Source organism: Chiloscyllium punctatum, chromosome 32, assembly GCF_047496795.1.
Source record: "Chiloscyllium punctatum isolate Juve2018m chromosome 32, sChiPun1.3, whole genome shotgun sequence".
NCBI lineage: Eukaryota > Metazoa > Chordata > Chondrichthyes > Orectolobiformes > Hemiscylliidae > Chiloscyllium > Chiloscyllium punctatum.
In genome coordinates, this window is record NC_092770.1 from 46,563,225 (window position 1) to 46,575,897 (window position 12,673).

At 42.8% G+C, this 12,673-nt stretch overlaps 2 protein-coding genes across 14 annotated transcripts in view; one reads left to right on the plus strand and one right to left on the minus strand.

Annotated features, from left to right (window-relative positions):
• The window catches only part of LOC140458136 (voltage-dependent calcium channel subunit alpha-2/delta-4-like), a 491,615-nt gene that overhangs the window by 338,429 nt on the left and 140,513 nt on the right, over positions 1-12,673 (plus strand). The window lies entirely within an intron of this gene.
• LOC140458138 (leucine-rich repeat and transmembrane domain-containing protein 2-like) overlaps positions 1-12,673 on the minus strand; it is a 149,681-nt gene that overhangs the window by 74,173 nt on the left and 62,835 nt on the right. Inside the window, exon 1 of one of the 8 annotated variants that reach the window (XM_072552274.1) lies at positions 10,174-10,194. The exons of the other annotated variants lie outside the window; for them this stretch is intronic. The gene's annotated coding sequence lies outside the window, so the exon portion shown is untranslated. Of the gene's footprint in view, positions 1-10,173; positions 10,195-12,673 lie in introns of those variants that run through there. 8 annotated transcript variants of the gene reach the window in all.

Below are 12,673 nucleotides of genomic sequence, written 5' to 3' on the forward strand. Positions count from 1 at the left end.
CACCATTCAGGACAAAGCAGTACATTTGATTGGCACTACATCCACAAGCATCCACTCCCTCCACCACCAGCGCTCAGTCGCAGCAGTGTTTACTATATACAAAATGCTCTGCAGAAATTCACAAAAGATCCTCAGATATAACCTTCCAAACCCATGACCACTTCCATCTAGAAGGACAAAGGCAGCAGGTACATAGGAACACCATCACCTGAAAGGTTCCCTCTCAACCACTCATCATCCTGATTTGGAAATATATCACTGATCCTTCACTGTTGCTCGGCCAAAATCCTGGAATTCCCTCCCTAAGAGCATTGTGAGTCAACCTACAGAACGTCGATTATAATGGTTCAAGAAGGCAGCTCACCACCACCTTCTCAAGAGCAACTATTGAAAGGCAATAAATGCCGGCCAGCCAGCAATGTCCATGTCCTAAACGTGTTGAAGAGAATGTTGTGATGAGTGTGGGATTTGAGCCAGTACTGAGTGCAAAAGGTTCATTTCATTGTTTCAAATATGTGAATTTCCCTCTCCTCTCCCATCCTCCCCCCATAAAAAACTATGGGAAAATTTGGGGAAAATTATTAATTGCTATGTTCTGTTAATATTATTTGTATTTAAACAGTGTTTTAGGTGTTTTTAGATCCAATAATTCTGTTGAAATACATTGAGACTAGTCATGTTTCAGAATCACAAAACTCCTGTACACTGTAATCCTTCTACTATCTACTCATTTTAGTGCTCTAAATGTCTAAAAACTGAAATTATAAACTTTCACTAAGTAGAAGAGATTTTTTATGTTTAATTCTAAGTATCAAATTGCGTTTGGCATCTTTTGAACATTACATACAAGTCACAAAGTGTGCTAAGACATAAAAGCAGAATCTTTCCATCTTTTGTTTACATGTAGGAGTGGATTTCTGAATTAGTGACTAACTTTATTGTTCATCACTGCCAAAAGCCCACCCAGTCATCTACCAATCATCTCATTAAGAGTTAACAGGCAAATATGGGTGGAATTTGGGGTGAATCATAGGTCACAACATTGGCAATTCAGCCAGTCAGAGGGTTTCAGAGGCCATCCTCTTGCTGCCTGTCCATGCCTCTGATTATCCCCATACTCAGGCAGTTGTAGGCCCATTCACAACCCAAAGGCAGATCACCATGCTTTCCAGTTGGGAAACTAGCCATGTTTCTCCCCCCACTGGGCAGTGAATAGGGAGATGGCAAATTGAAGCCCATAGACTTTTTCATCAATAACTCAAATAATGGGGTGCTGAGAAAAGCTTCTCAACAGGCCATTTTACCCAATATTTCACCTTCTCACCACCTTTCCTTGCCACCTCCAGAAAAGAGAAAAATCACACCCTTTCACACAATTTAAAAAATGATCTGGATTTAAGAGTCTAATGATGACCATGAAACCTTTTGTTAATTGTTTAAAAAAACAATCTGGTTCACTAATGTCCTTTAGAGAAGGAAACTGCCATCCTTACTTGGTCTGGACTACATATGACTCCAGACCATAGCAATGTGATTGACTCTTAACAGCCCTCTGGGATTGGCAATAAATGATAGCCTAGTCAACACCACCCCCATCCCATGAATGAATTAAAAACCTGCTGACCTAGATTGGCTCCCTGTCGAGAGTGTGTTGCTGGAAAAGCACAGCAGGTCAGGTAGCATCGGGGGACCATGAGAATCAACGTTTCGGGCATAAGCCCTTCATCAGGAATGCGCGAAATGTTGATTCTCCTGCTCCTCTGATGCTGCCCGACCTGCTGTACTTTTCCAGCACCACACTCTTGACTCTGATCTCCAGCATCTACAGTCCTCATTTTCTCCTAGATTGGATCCTTGTCCAACAACTCCACAATTTTCATACAAATACAGAGGGGTAATCTTCTGGCTTGACGTTATCAACAGATAAGTTCATGTGACAAAATCATATATCAGAAAACCCAACATAAATTGTTCATCAATTCCACAACTATTATTGAAATGTTTATTACATATACACAATACACTTTTGGCAGACAATTTTTTGTTGGAGGCATGATATTTGCCAATTAAGTGCAGGATCATGTGAAATAGTAGTTAGCAGTGTTATGGCCACATTGGGCAATGAACAGTATGGGATAATGATGACCTAATCATTTTCAGATTGAAACAGGGAAAAAAATAGAGCCTTACCGACTATCCTACAAATTCCTTTGATCCACACACTCCTCTTTGTGCAGTTTCATTCCACTTGTTATAGCTGAACAGAAATGAGCCTATTGTCCATCAAGCTTTATTACATTATTGGTTACCTCTCCCATGACGTAATACATTGACTGTAATTAAAGACTGATGTTGGTCATCTCCATATTGGCAGAGACTGTGAACTGTTGGATAACTATGAACATGCAGTTTGACTTTCCAATCAGCATCATTTAAAGACTGACAATAAACAATTTATTTTAAATGAGATAGCATTATCAACAAAGAAAACTTAGCAACAAAATTTAGAAATCACACAACATCAGGTTATAGTCCAACAGGTTTATTTGGAAGCACTAGCTTTCATACTGCTGCTCCTTCATCAGTTGGTTGTGGAGAATAAGATCATAAGACACAGAATTTATAGCAAACGTTTACAGTGTGATGTAAATGAATTGATATATTGAAAAAAACCTGGATTGTTTGTTAAGTCTCTCATCTTTTACAATGACCATGTTGGTTTCAGTTTGATTAGATTACTTACAGTGTGGAAATAGGCCCTTCGGCCCAACAAGTCCACACCGATCCGCAACCCACCCAGACCCATTCCCCTACATTTACTCCTTCACCTAACACATTGGACAATTTAGCATGGCCAATTCACCTAACCTTCTCATTTTTGGACTGTGGAAGGAAACCAGAGCACCCGGGGGAAACCCATGCAGACACAGGGAGAATGTGCAAACTCCACACAGACAGTCTGCCTGAGGCAGGAATTGAATCCTGGTCTCTGGCGCTGTGAGGCAGCAGTGCTAACCACTGTGCTACTGTGCCACCCACAGTGCAAACTCTACACAGACAGCCTGCCTGAGGCAGGAATTGAACCCTGGTCTCTGGCGCTGTGAGGCAGCAGTGCTAACTTCTGTGCCACCGTGGTTCTTTCATATGTAAATCACAGAACTTTTTTTTTAAAGTTACATTCTCAAGTGAACTGTAACAATAGATGCCATGTCATCTCCACCAGTTTACAACAGACACTGCAAGACATATCAGAGTGTTGACATGGTTACCACCATGTATGTGACTTGGCCAATGTTGGCTAGTGTAGGATACCCTGAGGCATGGTACATTGGCAAGACCAAGCAGAGGCTATGGCAACGGATGAATGGACACAGCACAACAATCACCAGGCCGGAGTACTCCCCCCCCCCCCCCCCCAGACCTTCAGATGACCATCCTCCAAGGCGGACTTTGGGACAGGCAACAACACAAAGTGGCCGAGCAGAGGCTGATTGCCAAATTTGGTACCATGGGGATGGCCTCAACCAGAACCTTGGGTTCATGTCACACTACAGGTGACCCCACTATACACACACTCCTACAAACCCATTCATTCACGCAGACCCTCTCTCACATGGTCATACCCAACCCACCCTCTCAGACTTATACCCCTTTACACTCACACACACTCTCACAGACACTCATATTCACCTCCCACACACACACAGGTTTGTGGGATGAATTTGTACTTGCAGAATTAAATTTGATTTTTCTCAAAAACTGCAAGAATCCATGTAGGATTCTATAAATCTTTTTTTAGAAATAGAATCAGTCTGAACATTGGCGCACAGAGCCTCACACAGGGCAACTCACACCTTCAGTGCATTATCTGAGACAACATGGCACCTATTGTTAAAGTTCACTTGAAAATGTAATATTAAAAGAGAAGTTCTGGGATTTACATATGAAAGAACTGAAGAGGAGAAAGTGAGGACTGCAGATGCTGGAGATCAGAGCTGAAAATGTGTTGCTGGAAAAGCGCAGCAGGTCAGGCAGCATCCAAGGAACAGGAGAATCAATGTTTCGGGCATGAGCCCTTCTTCAGGAATGAGGAATGAGGAAAATGTGTCCTCAAGTTTGGACACACTTTCCTCATTCCTGAAGAAGGGCTCATGCATGAAACGTCAATTCTCCTGCTCCTTGGATGCTGCCTGACCTGCTGCGCTTTTCCAGCAACACATTTTCACCCATGAAAGAACTGAAACCAACATGGTCATTCTAAAAGATGAGAGACTTAACAAACAATCCAGGTCTTTTTCAATATATAATTTCAGTTGCATCACATTGTAAAACACAGAATTTATAGCAAAAGTTTAGTATCTTATACTCCTGATGAAGGAACAGCGCTCCGAAAGCTAGTACTTCCAAATAAACCTCTTGGACCATAATCTGGTGTTGTGTGATTTTTAATTTTGTACACTCCAGTCCAACACCGGCACCTCCAAATCATAAAAAATTGAAATTGTTAAATGAAGTTAGCCAGAAGGAAATAGTATAGAAAATAAAGAAGCATGATTAGGCCTGAAATCAGACAAAGAACTGTAGATACTGGGACTCTGAAACAAAACAGAAATTGCTGGAGAAACTCAGCAGGTCTCGGAGCATCTGTGGGAAGAAAAAGGAGTTAATGTTTTGATCCGGTGACTCTTCATCAGAACAGCTGATGTTCTGATGATTAAGCCTGATCTTCAGCAAACGTTTACAGAAGTGACTTAACAGTGATCATGGCCAGTAATCCTGACCACTTTGCTGTATCGTGGCTCAGAAGCTATTGTAACCCTTATTTCTGCTTCAGTTGAGATCAGCAAAATTAGCACAATTTACGGATTCAACATAGGCTTTTTTAAAATTATTGGCTCAGTTGTTCATTAACGTAATGGCTAAATATGGAAAAATGATTTAGTGGTAAGGCTGAAGATGGCAGCTGCAATAAATTTGTATGCTAATTTAAGAACTTAAGGTGTTTTTATATATGCAACAAGATGATTATTATCTTGCCAGATGATTTGCTTCAATGTGAAAGTTTTTTTATTCATTCATCGTTATGGCAACATTTATTACCCATCCCTAATTACATTAAAAGTGTGGTGACGAGCTATCCTTTGGAACTACAGCAGTCCTTATTTGTAGTTACACCCACAAGGTTGTTAGTTAAGGAAGTTTCAAGATTTTGACCCAATGACAGTGAAGGAATGGGAACATAGTTCCACGTCAGGATGGCATATGACTTGAGGGGAACCTGCAGGAGGTGGCGTTCCCATGTACCTGCTGCCCTTGTCCTTCCAAATGGTAGTTCTGGTTCAAACTATCTTTGTAGAATTATTTCTATTTTCAATTCATTCATGGGATGTGAGTGTCACTGGTTGTGCCAGTAATTATTGCCAATCCATAAATGCCCAGAAGGCAACTAAAAGTCAACTGTCTGCTGTGGGGCTGGAGTCACATGCAGGCCAGATCCAACAAAGCTTTTCTTCCCTAAAAGACATCAGTGAACCAATTTTATGACAATTGTTACAGGATTGTATAAGGTAAGCTTTTATTCCAGATTTTTATTGAATTCAAATTTTACAGACTGCCATGGTGTGGTAGTGTTTGAATAAAATTTGATATATTCATTTAATTGAATTATGCTTTTCTTTCACATTTCAAAATTCTGATCATCAACTATCAATACCAACAGTTTACATGTTGCGAGAAGCACATAATTTTATCCCCATGTTTGGAAGGATTTTTCAAAGCCTCAAAGCTTCACTTATACACTGCAATCTGGTTTTGTCATGTGGTGAGACAAAACCCTCTTTCTGTAACCTTTTCTAGTTCTGCTCAAGCCTGTTATCTAAGACTGTTAAAATTTATGGAACAGACAGTTCCAAAAGGGACAGACTTAGGTCTTCAGTGTGTCACACAGAACAGTTCAGGAGTCACTGAAAAGGATTTGAAACATTATAGGCAGTGAATAAGGATGTGTGAGAGAGAGAAAGAAGCAGACTCCATGTTAGAAGTGGTGCAGTTAGCAGTACTCCATAGATTCTGTGCAAGAGCTCAGTGAGGAATCCAAGTCTACAGTTAGAACTTCAGAAGTGGTTCTTGGAATTAGTAGGCAGCCAACGTTTGGAGTTGAGACTAGAAGTAGTAGTCCTGGAGAGCTGAGAAAGTGGAAAGGTCTCAAGTTCTGTGTTGGGGAGACATAAGAGCCTTGGAAGAAGTCTATGAGCATTAATACTTAAGTGCAGCTGAGAGAATGTGGGTTGTAAAGTCCCAAGTAGTACTTGCTTGATGTAACTGAGTAAGATTAGAAGTCAGGGGAAAAAAGCCTAGGATTAAGACTAGCATGGCTAGGCTAACCATGAAGACCTGTAATTGTAGCCTCGAGTGGATGCTGAAGTTCAGTTTCTACAGACCAAGGAAGCATGGACTCAGGAAAGGACGTTAATAGTGGTGGAAGGATGATTTTATTAGATTAGATTAGATTAGATTACTTACAGTGTGGAAACAGACCCTTCGGCCCAACAAGTCCACACCGCCCCGCCGAAGCGTAACCCACCCATACCCCTACATCTACCCCTTACCTAACACTACGGGCAATTTAGCATGGCCAATTCACCTGACCTGCACATCTTTGGAGTGTGGGAGGAAACCGGAGCACCCGGAGGAAACCCACGCAGACACGGGGAGAATGTGCAAACTCCACACAGTCAGTCGCCTGAGATGGGAATTGAACCCGAGTCTCTGGCGCTGCGAGGCAGCAGTGCTAACCACTGTACCACCGTGCCGCCCACTTTATGAAACAACTGAACCAAAGCTGGTATCCCATCATCAATACACCTGTTATTTACATGTGCACAGCAGATTGACTGTAGCCAGCCAGCTCAGAGTCAGTTGCCTGAACTGAACAGATTCTAATCTTCTGGATTATATTTTTTTTCAATAAACAAGCAAGAAAACTACAAAGAAACAAGGTCTCGAAAACAAACACCTCAAGTCTCCCTATAACCAAAAGAAAAAGCAATACACAGAACTAACAAAACAAACCACATCACAGTCCTCCAAATAAAAACACAAAAGCAAACAGGCAAAAAAATAGTGCATAAAAGGAAACCCACATAACAACACCCCCAGCAAATTAATTCTCCCCAGAGATACACAAAACAAAATGCACATGTGAAGACACGATTCAATTGCATCCTGCACAATAAAGTATAGTGCAAACACAATATACACATAAGGATACAACACAAAGTGCAAGGAGACAGAGTCCACTCACAAGGCAGAATCTCCCCTGGGTTATATATATCTTATTCAATGTTATACAAATTGACAATACACATGACGCACTAACAGTTAACAGTCAAACAAAATCTACAAAGAAATGGGGTCTCAAAAACAAATGCCTCAAGTCCCCCTATAAACAAGAGGAAGAGCAACACACTGAACCAACAAAATAAACTACGTTGCAATCCTTCAAATATAAATACACAGCAAACAGCCAAAAAACAGTGCCAACAAGTCAACATCCCCAGCAAAGTTATCTCTCCCCAGAGTTACACAAAACACAATGCACATTGCAGACATGATTCAATCACAACCTACATGATAAGGGATAGTGCAAACACAATAAACACATAAGGGTACAGTGCAAACCACAAGCGACAGAGTCCACTCACAAGACAGAGTTTCTCCTGGGTTATATTGATCAGCCAGGTTAACAACCCCAAGCAATGACCTCATAGTCAACAAAATCAACCTGGTTCAAATCGCTACATTCCTCAACCCCCCCCCCCCCCCCCCCGCCCCCCCCCCGCCCAACCCAAGTCCGGAGATGTAGGCCTAGTCTTTGGCTTATAGCTTTTCCTGTGACATTTTCACCCCATTCCAGTTCCTCTGATTCAGACTCTGACACAGGTGGCATACACCAGATCGTGGTCCACCTCTTCTGTTTGAAGTATCTTGGGGAGTTCCCTCCTCTTTCTCTGGTGGTAATGATATCAAGGCTACACTCATCTTGGACTCCGAGATTTGCTCAACACTAGACGGAGGGGGAGAACCTATAGTTTCAGACTGACTTTGCGGCTGTTCTGAGGGGCAGGTAGGTTTTACTCCTTCCCCTTTAAGATAATCCACATGTTTGTTCAGGACTGTATCAGCTACCCGAACTTTGTAAGTGACAGAAGCTGACTTTGTGTCAACCTTGCCTCATAGCCACACAGGGCCATTTCCATGGCTGCAGCACCAAACTTTGTCCCTTGATTTAAATTGTCTCTCTCACTTAGAAGCAGCATGTGGCTGGCATTGATGTTCCTGCTCCCATTTCACTCTCCCCCTCAGGTCTGGGAATATCAGGTTTAACCTGGTGTGGAGTCTTCTCTCTATTAACAACTCTGCTGGAGCTATCCCTGTTGTTGCATGGAGTGGTCCTACAATCGAACAGGGACTGGGACAGTTTGGTATCAGTTGACGCTGTAAGCTGCTTCTTAAAGCCTGCCTTCAATGTTTGGACACCTCTTTCCACTAGGCCATTGGTCAATGGATGGTATGGAACTGTCCTTATGAGCTGATTGCCATTGAACTTTAGGAAATATACAAATTTTCTTCTGATGAATGATGTCCCATTGACAGTGACCAATACTTCCGAGAGTCCGTGCATTGTAAGCAATGCTCACAGCTCCTCAATCATCCCTGAGTTTGCCAAACGCAGTTTATGTATCTGAGCACTTGAATAGGCGTCCACAATGGCCAAGAATATTGAGCCCATTAAAGGACTGGCATAGTTGACATGCAACCGAGTCCAGAGTTTTCTTGGCCATTCCCACAGATGTGGGGATGCTGCTGTTAGTAATTTTTGTTCTTGTTGGCCACTCTGGGTATTGCCCCACTAAAGCAGGTATGTCAGCATCCAACCCTGGCCACCCAACATAGCTTCTTGCTAGCATCTTCATCCTGGGATGACCCTGGTGGAGTTCAAATAATATCTGACAGTGACCTTTACTTGGGATAATCACCCTTGCTCCCCATTGTGATGTGCCATCCTGGTCTTGCCAGGTCCAGAAAGATTCCAATTTGGGTCGTGATGATCCTTCTGTTTCCCCTATTACTACCAGCTGTTTTAGTTTCACTAGGACCAGATTTTGTTGTGTTCATGGTCAGATATTGACAGCAGTGACTGGAAGGGTGTCCGGGAAGTTTAAAACTAAAACATAGTCTTCCGGGGAGACACCACCGGTTATGTATCTGTAAGTGGGTCATGGCTCAAGGCAACGGTGTTAGCCACTTGGCTTCCTGGATGGTGTTCTAACTTGTACTATGTGCCACTGAATTCTACTGGAAGCTATGGGCGGCACTGCCTTGACTTCCTTCAGCACCCTAGCAGAAGTTTGTGATCTGTTACTTTGACAAATTCTTGTCCATAAATTCCCACCACTCCTTGGTTCGTGCTACCCTCTCCACCAACATTGCCCCCCCCAGTCCCAAACTCCCCAGTACCTCCCCCTGCAACCGTAAAAGGTGCAAACTCTGCCAGCACACCCACTCCCTCACCTCCATCCAAGGCTCCAAACAGTCCTTCCAGGTGAAACAAAGGTTCACCTGCCTCTCCTCCATCCTAGTTTACAGTATCCAGTGCTCCCAATGTGGTCTTCTTTACATCAGTGAGATTAAACATAAATTTAGGGAACGTTTCACCAAGCATCTCAGCCGGGCCTGTAAGAGTCAGCCTGACCTCCCGGTCACCACTTGTTTCAATTCACCTTCCCACTCCCTCTCCGACATATTCGTCCTCACTTTCCTCCATTGCTACAGCAAATCAGATTGCAAATTGAAAGAACAATAACTTACCTTCCGTCTGGGTAGCCCACAGCCCAGACGACTCAACATTGAGTTCTCCAATTTCCAATAACCTTCACACCCATCCTCCTACACCCTTTCCTGGCCCCACCTCCTCCTTTCCATCCCTCCGCCATTCCTTCTAGCTACCAACCGGATTCATTCCTCCCATTGGCCAACTAGGTCGTACCCACCACCTGTGTTCACCTATAAGTACATCACCATTTCCCCCCCCCCCCAACCCATAACCTTCCCCTCCCCTCTTTATCTGCAACTCCCCCCAACCCCACCTCCATTCCAGAAGAAGAGTTATACCTGAAACGTTGAATCCTCCACCTCCTGATGCTGCCCTGGTTTGTTGTGTTCTTCCAGCCTCCTGTGGAATATTTCATGACAGTTTCTTACTGATCCCTGGCCAGATCACAATGTAAATTTGGCAGTCTGGTCTGAGATCATAACAACAGCTCTAGCAAAAATGAGGGTTCTGTAACAGAACAAGCCCAGACTTTCTTAAACAAAGTAGCACACCCCTCATCTGCCATAGGCACGTTTATCCTAGAGTCAGCATAATGTTTAACTTGGAATCCTTAATAGTTGCTCATCTTTTACTTTTGATGTGCACGCCATTTTTGCATTTATATGGAGATTGACAGGGTCGTATAGATTTAAAAACTTTGATTTGCTGCACAATTGACTACTCAATTATCTTTCTTTCCAGTTACTCTCCTTACTGCTACTCAGGTGGGAAAATACCACCCTTTAAAGGGATTCTAAAAAAAATGAATTATTCTAAGTTGAAAAATTCCAGCATGAAGTATAGGTGAGTATTGCAGCTATGTCGTGCTTTCATATTTGAAACAACCCCACTGCACATTTATGTTGCAAAACACGTCTGCATCTAGGCCAATTGCATCCTGACATTTGAAACTGCATCTATCTCTTTACGTTTTATTTCCAGTTAACCCAGAGAGTAGCTCTCTGCGGTAATGATCTTCAGCCCAAAGATCCTTTCAAATCATTTCTTCACGACACTGTCTGCGGCACTATTACTTTTCTAAATTCACAGAGAATTGTGAATCATTTATTAAATATTATAAATGGCGAGTGACATCAAATTTCTAAAATTATCATAATCTTGGATGACCACGATGGCACGAGATCTAATTTTAAGCAATGCGCCTCCAGGGAGCAAACTAGAAATAAACTACAGCTTATTCAGTAACCATTCCTCCATTAGCAAGATTCTAGAAACCAATCATTGTATATTCCCAACAGGAGTGTTGCTGAACAGAGACCTTGGAGTGCAGGTTCATAGCTCCTTGAAAGTGGAGTTGCAAGTAGATAGGTTAGTGAAGGAGGTGTTTGGTATGCTTTCATTTATTGGTCAGAGTATTGAGTACAGGAGTTGGGAGGTCATGTTGCGGCTGTATAGGACATTGGTTAGGCCACTGTTGGAATATTGTGTGCAATTCTGGTCTCCTTCTCACTGGAAAGATGTTGTGAAACTTGAAAGGGTTCAGAAAAGATTTACAAGGATGTTGCCAGGGTTGGAGAATTTGAGTTATAGGGAGAGGCTGAACAGACTGGGGCTGTTTTCCCTGGAGCGTCGGTGGCTGAGGGGTGACCTTATAGAGATTTACAAAATTATGAGGGGCATGGATAGGATAAATAGACAAAGTCTTTTCCTTGGGGTTGGGGAGTCCAGACCTAGAGAGCATAGGTTTAGGGTGAGAGGGGAAAAATATAAAAGAGACCTAAGGGGCAACTTTATCACACAGAGGGTGGTACATGTATGGAATGAGCTGCCAGAGGAAGTGGTGGAGGCTTGTACAATTGCAACATTTAAGAGGCATTTGGATGGGTATATGAATAGGAAGGATTTGGAGGGATATGGGCCAGGTGCTGGCAAGTGGGACTAGATTGGGTTGGGATAACTGGTCAGCGTGGACAGGTTGGACAAAAGGGTCTGTTTTCATGCTGTACATTTCTATGACTCTATGACTATGGCTGTTTTCCCTGGAGCATCGGAAGCTGAGGGGTGACCTTATAGAGATTTATAAAATCATAAGGGGCATGGTTAGGATAAATAGGCAAAGTCTTTTCCCTGGGGTGGGGGAGTCCAGAACTAGTGGGCATAGGTTTAGGGTGAGAGGGGTAAGATATAAAAGAGACCTAAGGGGCAACATTTTCACTCAGAGGGAGGTTGTGTGTATGGAATGAGCTGCCAGAGAACGTAGTGGAGGCTGGTACAACTGCAACATTTAAAAGGCTTCTGGATGGGTATATGAAGAGGGAGGGTTTGCAGGGATATGGGCCGGGTGCTGACAGGTGGGACTAGATTGGGTTGGGATAGCTGGTCGGTATGGACGAGTTGGACCAAAGAGTTTGTTTCTGTTCTGTCCATCTCGATGACTCTATGACTCCATTTGTTACTTCTATCAGTATATAATACTCAGTAAGGGTTATTTGAGGTAATTCACCACTCCAGTCTCCCTTTGATTTACCCCTATTTAGTGATTCATGGTAGAGGCTAGACCAGCCTGGAGTACCTACAGAAACAGCACTGTTCTTAGATAGCAATGTTTATGGTAGCAATAACAACAGCTAGAATTATTCAGGTATAATTAATAGGACCTCAGGTATTTGGCACATCTATTCCCTCAGGAAACTAGAGCAGAACTCGTCATCTCCACCCACAGATTATGTCTGACATTGGTAGAATGATTAGGGCCAATGTAGCAAGAATATGAACTCTTCAGAGCCATGACTTTAGACTGGCCATTTGATGGGAAGATACTTTGGACTATGATACTTT